A 12,133-nucleotide genomic window follows, 5' to 3' on the forward strand; every position below is an offset into this window, starting at 1 on the left:
CATGGTAGAAAAATAAAAATACACAAAAATATCTGAGGTGCCTGGGTGGCTTAGCTGGTTGAGCTTCTGACTCTTGATTTCTGCTCAGGTCATGATCCTGGGGTCATGGGATTGAGTCTCGGATTGGGCTGTGTGCTGAGTGTGGAGCCTGCTTAAGATTCTCTCTCTCTGTCTGTCTGTCTTTCTCTTTCTGTCTGTCTCTCTTTCCCTCTCCCTACCTCCCTTTGCCCCTCTCCCCCATTCACATGTGCTCACCTGTTCTCTAAAATAAAATTAAAAAAGAAAAAAGAAAAACATACAAAAATATTTAAAAAATGAAATTCCACATAATTTCTTACTCCACAAATCAAAGTTTGGGGTATAACCTTTCAAATACTTTACCATAATATAAATGAATGTACCCCATGCCTAACTATACTGATGTCTGAGGCAAAACAAACAAACAAACAATATTGATCTTTTCTTTATTTAAAATGTTGGTGTTTTGTTCATCATGGATTTTTTTGCATTACTTTGATTTTTCAAACATTACATTGAAATATTATCTGTGTTAGTTACTGAATTTTTTGGTGTCCCTTAAATTTTGTTCCTGAGATGAATTCTGTTCTATGTCATTGTCTCATGCTTGCCCTGGCCTGGGAATACACACATTACTATTAAAATAAGTTTTATTTTCAGCTTATTTTACAACGTTAAAAAAAACCATACTATAATGAGATTTTATACTTCTATAGCACTTACTATATAATTCTATAGAATCACTATTCTTTGTACTCTATGTGTTAACTCAATTCTTGTAACAGCCCAATGAGGTAGGTACTGTTTATATTATTTCCACTTTGTAGATGGACAAACTGAGGCATGCAGAGTGAAAGTGCCCAAGGTCACATGGTTAGTGAGGGGCAGAGCTGGGATTTGAACTTAATAGCGGGGTTCCTAGAGTGTGTGCTCTAACCTGCAATGAACTCTGTCTCTCCTCGAGCACAATATCCTGTTACGTACGTTTTTTTTTTTAACTCTATCATGGGAATCTTTCAATTCAATATGGAAGACTCTACCCATCTTTAGATTCCCAATATAAATGGAAATTTATAGGTAAAAAACCCAAACATCTCTCAAGAGCACCTTGACAACCCCCTCTCCTGTAGCCAGTGGCATTGCCTCCGCCCCTGCCCTTTGCCTATCAAGACTGTTTCTCTCAAGTGGACTTTTGACCATTTCAACTATAGCTTCTCTTTTGTGCCAATGTTCTTATTTTGAAGATAATTGACTTGAGCCAGCAATCTGGCTGCTGTGTATGCAGAGCAAGCCACCTCTTCACAAGCTTGGGGGAAACATTTGGAGCACAGATTGCAAAGCACCTGAATTTGAAATGTTTATTTCTTGGCTGGCTTTTATTTTCTTCCAACTATCAAAGGAACTCTGGCTGAAGTTGACGCATTAATCACTTGTCTAATTTCATTTCTTAAAACCTAGTTATTTTTAAATGATAAGTAACATGATTTACTGCCCTTTTTGATTTAGAAACCTGTTCAAAATGCAGAGTGGTGTCTGTCTCTTTGTTCACAGAGTCTTGGGATGCTTTTTCTTTTTCTTTTTGGGATAATTAAATGCTTATGATTCTTTCATCTAAAATGCATGTTCATTATTGATATAGTTCATGCACTCTGGACCATTTCATTTAGGTATTGGTTATTTCTAGTAAAATGCAATATGGTTGGCATCCCTAGATAAGTGGGCTAGGAGAAATACCCTGACCCATTGTGATTATTTTGCAATATGGTACCTTTCCATTTGTGGGTAGTTAGCAAATCCTGCTAACAAGGTCACTAATTCAATCCCTAGATGGCTCAGTTCCAAGGCCAAAGTCTGTGCTCTGATTTTGTGATGTGGAACATTGATCACAGTGTGTGTGTGTGTGTGTGTGTGTGTGTGTGTGTGGCAATGGGGTAAGAACAGTCTGAGTAGTTTATGTGTATCACTGAGGGTGGTTGGTGGGGAGGTAGTGGGTAAGTTAGGTGGTGTTATGGGCTGAATTACATACCCCCAAATTATATGTTGACGTCTTAACCCCTAGACTCCCAGAATGTGACTATATTTTGAGAGGGTCTTTAAAAACTGTCATTGAATTAAAATGAGGAGACCACAACTGGTCTTCTCCTGAGAAGATATCAGAGGACAGCCACACACAGATAGGGACTATGTGAAGACACAGGGAGAGATGACCATCCACAAGCTGGGGGCCTCAGAAGAAACCAACCTTGACTCAGATTTCTAGTTTCCAAAATTGTGAGAAAATGAATTTCTGTGATTTAAGCCAGCCAGTCTATGGTACTTTGTTATGGAGGTCCTAGGAATCTAATTCAGGTGGAAAGTGGATAAAACAGAGTAGACTTTTGAAATGAATTACATACATTTTTGGTAAGCTGGTCAAGTTAAAGATCTCATTAATTTTACTGTCCCTGGTAATTTTTGTACCTGGAAATAGATTTCCTGCTCTTGAATTGTTGTGATTCTCCATGTTATAATGAAATAGCTTTAGTAGCCAAAATGGACTAAGTGTACTAAGTGGTTGGAAATTCCAATGAATCACCTCTGAAGAATGGGCCGTGGAGGACTAAGGAGCACAGCTATCCTGAGGCAACTGTTGAAAGACAGGGTGCCACTTCCCTTTGAATGGAGGGGAAGGAAACCGTTGCTCTCATGTGACCAGCATTGTGCTGTGAGCTTTACGTACCTGGTGTCCTTTCATTTTTGCCACAAACTTGCCATGTATTATATTATCCCTATTTTACAGACAAGAGCATGGAGGACATGCCAGTTATAAGAACTTGTGACTCAAATAGGTCTGCCTACATGCAAACTCCATATTGTTTTTATTACACTGTGATGCCTCTAATTTCTTTCTTTTCTTTTCTTTTCCTTGCTTTTCTTTTCCTTTCTTTTCTTTGTTTAATTCTTTCTTTCTTTCTTTCTTTCTTTCTTTCTTTCTTTCTTTCTTTCGAAAATATTACTGCTTTGGTTCCTATAATGGCTAATTTCTTATGCCAACTTAGCTTGGTTATAACATCTACTTATTTAGTCAAATAAGAAGTTATTTGCCTGGTTGTTTAGCCAGTCTAGAAATTGCTGTGCAAGTGCTTTTTAGATATGATTAACATTTATAATCAATAGACTTTGAGTAAAACAAAGATTACTCTCTAATTGGATGGGCCTCATTCAATTAGTTGAAAGCCTTGGAGCAAAGATTGAGAAGGAAAAGTTCTGCCTCAAGACTGTAGTATCAACTTTTACCTCAATTTCCACCTTGCTTGTCTGCCTTACAGATTTTGGCTTTGTCAGCCCCACAGTTGTGTGAACCAATTCCTTAAATCTCATTCTCTTTGTATATGTCCTATTGGTTTTGTTTCTCAGGAGAACCCTGGCTAATACAGTCTTTAATTAAATTTGAGTCTTCAGCTTGGAAGGTAGGAAGTCTCTCAGTTGTCTCAGAGTAAGTTACTTGCTGTACCAAACAATCTCCAAATCTCGATGGGTTGACACAATAAAAATTTTATTTCCTCCATATCTTGATCCAACAGAGTATTGGGAAGTTGGTCCTTTCCATGGTGATTAGGGAACTGGGCTTCTAGTCAGTTTTTCTGCCAACTTCCAGGGTTTCTGATGTCCATCCCCAATCCTCTGCTCTGGCTGGGAGAGGAGGGAAGTGAGTGGGTTAGAGGTCAGCCTGTGGGGCACACTTTTCTCCTATATTCCACTGTTCATAGCTGCAAGGACACGGGGTGTGTAGTCTTTCTGGAAAAGTCCAGAAAGGAGAGGAGAAGCACATGTATTGGAGAGCACTGACTTTCTCAGTTACAGCCTTATAGCTGTCAACATGATAAGGGGAGCGGTAGGAAAAAAATCAGCAGAATAAATGGATGTTGTTTTTGAATGGAAACACAAAATGTTTCTATATGTTTATTTTTAAAGTTAATTCATGGATCTAAAGTTAATTCATGTTTATTTTTAAAGTTAATTCATTTATCTTTCCAATAAAAATAATTCTAGGATTCTTGCCCTAGAATTTACCAAACTTTTCCCAAAAACTAATCTGGAAAAATAATGGTACATACAACCAGAGACAGCTTTGAGCAAGAAGATCGGGTAAGGTGGGGAATCTGTTTCCATTAGATATTAGACAAGGCTATAAAATAATACCTTGCAACTGAGATACCATTTAATATCAACTGGTAACGGCCAGTGCTGGTGACCTGCTAGAAAAATGAATAAGCTCAGATGGGGTTGGTGGTATTGTTCTTCGGTACAACTCTTTCAGAAAGCAGTGTAAGGAGACCTCTCTCTACATATATGTATCAGGAACCATAAAAACATTCCTACTCCTTGACCCAGAAATATTGACCCTAGGACTTTTTTTCAAGGAAAGAACTCAGCTTAAAAAAAAAAAAAAAGCTATTTGTAAGGATATATTCATTATATTAAGTCTCAATAGGAAAAATAAAATTGGTGCTAAATTTGCAAATACCTAGTAATTATCTTTAATGAGAGTCCTCCTCTTTTTATAAATACCCAATGTCTCACCAGCCACTGGTAGGGTAAGAACTGAAAAATAGAATTTTGCTTTAAATTGGCGAGGAAGAGCTGAGGCAGAACATGGATGTAACTGAATATCTGCTCACCGCTGTGGAATCATATCATCTTTGTAGATCTAACCATGCTTCTTTCTCTCTTCCTACTCTTAAAGCACACTATGGTCATTATTAAGGCAATTTTCCTAACTCTTAAAAAGCTTTAATCCTGCTTGCCTTTGGAGATTCTCTGGGGGAACAGAAAAAAGGAAAGATTAAAGTAAAACCCAGCCTCAATAATGTTTGCCGCTGGCAAACAAAGGTGCCCCAAGACGGAACCCAGGTGAGGATTTGATAAATTTACGCTGTGATTTGTGTATATGCATAAGACTCTGACAGGGAAAGAATAGTCTGGCTTCTTCTTGTAAGTCACGGACATCTTTGTTGGTTTACCCTTTGGCCTAGGATGTTTGCGGTAGAATGCTTGGGCCCTTTTGCTGGGAGGAATAAGGCTCTGGGCCCCATTCTATCCTCCTCCTCATTTTTTGATTGAGCAGAAGTTAGTGTGTAGAAGGTAGCGGGGGGAGGATTCCAAGTGCATTTGGATATCTCTTTGTCTGTAGGATATCTGTGCTAGTAAATCCACTGGGTGCTACTAGCTGAGCGAAAGGAGCAGAAGGTAGGGTGGGACAGCCCACCTGTTGTCTTTGTCTTGCTGATGAATGCAAGCCTTCCCTAGAGGCATCTGTCTTCTTTTCAGCCCTCTCCAGAGCTACTGCTGGAAAACAAACCCCTCAAAGTTCCTAAGCTTCTTTGAGGAGTCAACCCAGCTATCTAATCTATTTTTTTTTAAGGTCTTTGGGTAGAAGACACAAGTGGGAACAGATTTACCAAGAGAAATGGCAATAGAGACAGAAATCATAAGAACAAACAATAATTACAGGATTGCCAAAGACACAGTAACAACTCTTTCCCAACGCCTCCCACTGTCCTGGCCACACTCCCTGATTCCTGGGCCCTGAGGCCCGGGCTCATGACTACTGCGGTCCCTGCAACTAAGTACCGGGCCTGCTCCCTGGTGGTTCCAAGGGCCTAGCCTGAAGTCCTGGGCATGCACCCCCACGGTGGTGGTGGGAACTTTAAATAAACACAGCCCAGGGGAAGAGGGAGGAGAATAAGAAGCCTGTGTTCTCACACAGCACACAACAAGTCTCCTTGTGGCTCTAGCACAGGGAGCTCCCCTTCCAGCTGTCCCAAACATTTTCTCTTCCAAGAAAGCACTTTACAAATGATACCTCGGACAACAGGAACAGTTTTGAGTCACCAACCACATAGCAAGCTAGAGGTTTGGGAAAGTCTCTCAGTGCTGGGTCAAGGCAGGCAGCAACTTAGTGGCTGGAACATGGTGTTCCTGTGGTCTCCAGGTGTGATCCAGATGCTGGCTTTCCTCTTCTTAGGGTAGTGCTAGTGTGGGCAGTGGGTCCTGGCTGCTCAGGCAGCCGGGGATCTGTGTGGATTTCTTAACTTTGCAGGTTAGCTGGACAGTCTTTGTTCTCTCTCATCCTCTCTCCCATTTTTAATCTCGCTCTTTCTCTCTCTCTCTCCTTCCACATTATTTTCATTAATTGAGCATTTACTATGCACGGAATTCTGTGCTGGACATTTAGGAGGCTGCAAAGAAGTAAAAGGCATACTTTCACCCTCCAAGTAGCTGAGAGCCTGGTTTTGGAGACTGTAACCTGAGCTGGGAGTAGAGTACTTGGTTCCAGAACTTCTCTGTGATAGATCAGTGGTATTGGTATGACCTTGGGCAAGTCACTGAACATTTTTTTTTTAGTTCAGTTTCCCCATATGTGAAATAAGGGGTCATACGAAGTTATCCCATTATTTTCTAAACTCTGTTGAGTTTTTATAGTGTCAAATAAGTAATTTGTCCACTTCATGGAGGAAAGTGGCATTGCAGAGTTCTTAGAGAAAGCTTTATAGAAGAGATGGGACTTGAGTCCCAAAGGATGCATAGGGCATACTAGCAAGGAGAAAATGACCTGCAAATCCAAGGGACTAGAGCTATTTGGGAAGAAGAAGCCATGAGGAAGTTCTGGGCTAGGATGGATGTGGGAGGAATTGAAAAGAAGGAGCAGATGAGGCAAATGTAAAAAATAGATCTTGGATATAGGGAAATGAGAGAGAAAAACCACTGAGTATCTTCTTGATTTTAAACACAAACGATTTCAAACCAGAAGACAATAAAGTGAGTTTGTCTAATGGGGGAGATGCTGAGTTCCGTTTCAGATATGTTGAATTTGAGATGGGGCTAGGATGTCCATTGGAAATGTCTGGGGTGCAGTTGAAAGTGTGTAACCAACCTTTAGTTAAAGGTCATGAGTGACCTTGAAAGATTGGGGAATTTTTTGGTGACAGGTTTGTGACGAAGTGATGAGCCTGGATGAGAGCTCTGACAAAATATGAGAAAAGAGCCAGCAGAGGGTGAAAGGATGAGATGTGGGGACTCCCCACCGTTCAAAGAGAAGCCAGCAAAGGAGACAGAGGAACAATCAGAGACAGAAGGAGAGCTAGGGCAGCAAGGAGGGAGACAGTTTCCAGGCAGGTGGGTGTCCAAGACTTGAAGGACACCTGAGAAAATGCTGCCGGGATGGCAAACAGATGGTCACTGTCGAGCTTTCCTGATTTTGTTATTGGTTCTTCTCTCTTATGGAAATGTCAGATGGGACATTTAGGGAAGTTTGGTGGAATTCGTTTCTCTAAGGATCTTTTTGCTCGTTCATTTATTTTAAGAGAAAACCTGGAGGAAATTGAGTTGGAGTATAAGAAATCCTTATTTTAAAATATTAATGCTAAAATACATAAACAAATAAATAATAAAAAATATCAGTGCTAGATTTATAATTAATTTAGTGCAGTGACTACTTCTTTCCTCAAACATTAATATCTAAGTTGAGACTGAAATGTGTAAAGTATCTTAACATTTTGGGAGAGGGCATGTCACAGTATGATCCTTCTCCCCTGAAAAAATACACAAAATAAAATATTATTCTTCTCTTCAGAAAAATATACAAAATAAAGTATGATCATTCTCAGAAAAATATATAAAAATTAACATACAAATTTAGGTGCAGTTTCCCTAAAACCCCTATGGGGTCATGTACCCAAGTGAAGAACTCTCACATATGGTCCAGCTCCTGATGTTATGTAACCTCTCTGTGCCCATTTTTCTTATTTGTAAAATAAAGACAATCGTTTGTATAATGAAGATTAAATGAGCAAACACACAGGGCTCAGAATAAAACATAACACATGGTGAGCACTCGATGATTATCTCTTATGGTTATGATTCTTATTATATGACATTTCCTCAACTAAATGACTCTTCTCTGGACAAAGCCCTTTTTCCCTAAAGCATTCACTTACTCAAACACTCATTCACATATTCACTCATTCATTCACTCATTCACTCACTCATTTCCTTTCTTTCTCACTTTCTATTAACTTGTCGGAGGGTCTAGAGAATTAAAGAGGACTCAAGCTGCAAACCTCATCATCAAGAAGCTGTCAACCTCATGACCTGTAAACAGACATTTAGTTTCCCCCCAAATTTCAAAGTTGAGGTTTCAAGTAAGAAAAGAGCAAAGAAATAAGTTGGGAGCAAACACAGTGTGTCTACTGATAAAATTCGAGAAGAAGATGAGTTTGATGTGTGTGGAGTGTAAGGTGTTTGGAATCCACTGGTTTGGAGTTGATGAGAGTGGAATTAAATCTTTGTGAGATGGAATGGTAGCATCACCCTCTGCCATTGTTAAAATTTGGGTTTATTTAAAAAAGCAATAATACAAAGAACCAAGGGGACTGTCCGTTAGGTGCTTTGACAGGACTCTGATTTTACTTCTATTGTAGCATCCTGAAGCTTATTGCCATCATTGGCCTACATTAGACAGTGAGCTACCAGAAGGCAGGGAGTCTCTCTCATTCATTTTTGTGCCTAATACTGACTAATTGGTTGTATGATTGTATTTAAAGGGAAAAAGAACTTTTCCCATTTGTTCCCATTTTAACAGAATACATTTACATAGAACTCATTAAGGCAAAATTACCAGTGATTATCTGTTCATTAAGATGTCTACCTGACAAACACCTTGTTAATCTATGATTTGTATTGTTCTGAAAAGTATTAAGATAACTTTAAACATATTGAATAATTCAGAGGTTTCACCCACTCTGAATGACCTTACCAATTAGATTAAATTAGCATGATATTCATATTTACTGTCTTAGAAAAGCCTGTATCTTAGAAAAAGGAAGTGGGAAAAAGCCTAAGAATTCACTTACCTTTGGTGTCTTTAGGGTTAAGAAGGGGCTTCATTAAACATTGTTTTTAATTAAAATTTCTTTGAAATAGTTTTATGTACCACTTGAGTCCCATTATGTATTTTTTACATTAGGGCTGAACAAGCTTCTGAATATAAAATCAAACTGGGATTTGCTCTTGAACACTCTGAAGGGAAAAACAGATGTTTTTTTCATGATTGTCTCTGGGTTTATTAGGAAAATGTACTTTGAGTTAAAACATTTTTTATAAGAACTGAAGACAAGGTGCCCCATTTTACTGGATAAGGTAGAATGTGGGACAAAACCCAAACTTCTTGGTCTGACTTTTAAGGACACCTGGTGTCCAAGCTCACCCTACTTTTCTAGTCTATCTTTCCATGTCTCCCTAACCATACCTGTATTCCACCCAGACACGTCTACTTACATTTCCCCAAACTCATGTGCTTCCCAGCCCCTTACCTCTACCTCTCACAGCTCTGAATTCCCCCCGCAATCCCAGGACTTCACATTCAGAGAAAATTCTATCATCCTCTGGGAAGTATTCTCTCTCTCTCTAGATCCCATGTGGAAATGGTTCTTCCACCCACACTTCTTTTTAAATCAATGGTTATTGAGTGATTACTCCAGGCTAGTCACTGGGCTAAGAATTTTGCAGGCATTACCATAGCAAGCCTATGAGGTAGGTAATGTTATCAGCACCACTTTACAGATAGAGGAATAAGGTTTGAGTGGCTATTTAATTTTCTCAAGATCATTATAACAGGGAGATGGCAGAGTCAAGATGTGAATCCATTTCCATCTGATTTTAGAATCTGAGTTCTCACCCATCATATTATTCTGCCTCCCCTGACTCTCCCCTAGCACTCTTTTATTTCACAATTTTGTTACTGAAATAGACTTCCTTTTAATTAAAAATATATTTTGGTATTTTTCATGTTTATCCTGCACGTTTCTCTATTTTCTTTTTTTTTAAATGTTTATGTACTTATATTTTGAGAGAGGGGTGGAGGGAGGAGCAAAGAGAGAGGGAGAGAGAGAATCTCAAGCAGGGTCTGTGCTTTCAGAACAGAGCCCAACTAAGTACTCGATCTCACAAACTGTGAGATCATGACTTGAGCTGAAACCAAGAGTAGGACGCTTAACCAACTGAGCCACCCAGGCACTGCAACTTTTCTATTTTCAACTGGACCATGAAGCCCTTGGAGGGCAAAGATTGTGTCTTCTTAGTATTTCCCTTCGGTTTCTAGCATGGTGTCTTTTGCATAATTAGTATGTACTTCCTGAAGAATTAAAAGTAAAATAAATTGAGTAGAACAAAATGGACTTCCCAAATCTTGAAAGTTAGAGTTAGCTCACAATTTAGGCTATCTGTCCTCATAGAGGTTATAAACTGAATTTTCGTGTCACATGTTGAAGCCCTAACCCCAAATATGATGGCATTTGGAGATGGGGCCTTTGAGAAATAATTAGGGTTAAATGAGATCATGAGGGTAGGATCCTCATGGTGGGATTAGTGGCCTTATAAGACGAGGAAGATAGAGGAGAAAGAGATATCACTCTCATTGCCATGTGAGGACACAGTGAGAAGGTGGATGTCTATAAGCCAGGAAGAGATCTCTCACTAGGAACCAATTGGTGGGCACCTTGATCTTGGACTTTTAGCCTCCAGAACTATGAGAAAATGAATGTTATTTAAGCCCCACCCCAGTCTCTGGTGCTTTGTTAAACAGCCTGAGTAGACTAAGGTACAAAGGTATATTAGAAATGAGAGGTCTTTAAAAAATTTATGGGGTGTCAGGATGAAAGGAAAACACCAAAGGGGCACCTAGAGAGAGAGGTTTGCAGAAGCCTCAATGTATGCCTAGCTCCTATATAGTAGGTGTTTTCTGTGTGAGCAGTCCAAGCATGGTGTTGCATCCAGAAAAAATAACACATTTGATATCTAATGCTGACTAACAATAAAAATCTTTATTTCAGTCTCAAATAATTGGAAAGGGGATCACAGTGCCTTCTCTTTACCCAGGTAGTTCTTTCAGAGACCTGATCAGAGAGTGTCTGCCTTTCTTAACTTCCTGGCTACATGCTCACACTTGGCTTCTGGTTCTTCTTGCTTTCTTCCCTTCTCCCAGTGCAGTCTGTCCTCAGGCGGCACCCAATACCGCTGGCCTTGTGTATAAACACAACTCACTTAGAAGGCAGGAGTGTGTTGGAGGTGGAGGATGTGGTCATAGTTGTAGCAGAGTGAGATTATTCTAGAAATTCTGGTGAAAGCAATTGGGGAAGATTTGGGAAGCAACTTGGCTTTCGGGCACTCTAATGAGTTCAAGAATGCATGAGCACCTTACAGTGGCTGCGAAAAAGAGTACGTGAACCACATAATGGTCTATGTGATATGCTGTGGTGGCAAAGATGAGAAGGCACAGGCGAGTCATTTTGCTGTGACAGTGGTGAAGTTATTACTATTATTATTGCTTTCCTTTTTAAGGAATAGCTTTTAACACTGGCTGGTATTTAAAAAACATTTAAAATTGTCCAACTGTTCTATGTAGTCTTGCTCTTTACCAGTTAAGAGGTATATATGGTTGAGTGTAAAATGGATAGCATGAAATGGTGCTAAGGTGTGGGTTCATAGCCCTGCCCTACCTCTTAGTGTGAAAATACCCAAAGCTATTCAGCACTTACTAGGCACTGTTCCTGGTTTATCTGCACCATCTCCTTTGATTCCTTCAATAAACTTAATGAAGACACAAGCACTATGAAGAACTCTCATTTTACAAAGGAGGAAGTTGAGGCAGAGAGAGGATAAATTATATACTCCAGGTTAAAGAAGATAAATGGCAGGACCAGGAATTGAGCCCACACAGATTGTTTCTAGAATGTGTACTTTTAATCACTCCTGTCTATAGCTTCAGGTGGAGGGAACACAGTCTGTACTCTTCTCTGGCAAAGGTCCAGAGCAGAGGATATGACAGTCACCATGGGTTGACCATATTCTAGGAGCTAGTTTGGAAGCCCCAATTTTTGAGTTGCAATGATTATACGTTTGGCACTTCCTTAATTTCCAAATGCATTTATATAGGAGGTAGACTGATCATTTTGACTGAGAGAGCAGTACAAGAGAGGGTAGCAAGGCATATATGAAAAAAGGGATCCTAACATCAATCCTTATGGACCTAGGATGGGTGAGGGAGGGTATATGAAGTTACAAACCACCCCTCAAT

This window comes from Panthera uncia, chromosome F2 (genome assembly GCF_023721935.1).
Source record: "Panthera uncia isolate 11264 chromosome F2, Puncia_PCG_1.0, whole genome shotgun sequence".
Taxonomy (NCBI): Eukaryota; Metazoa; Chordata; class Mammalia; order Carnivora; family Felidae; genus Panthera; species Panthera uncia.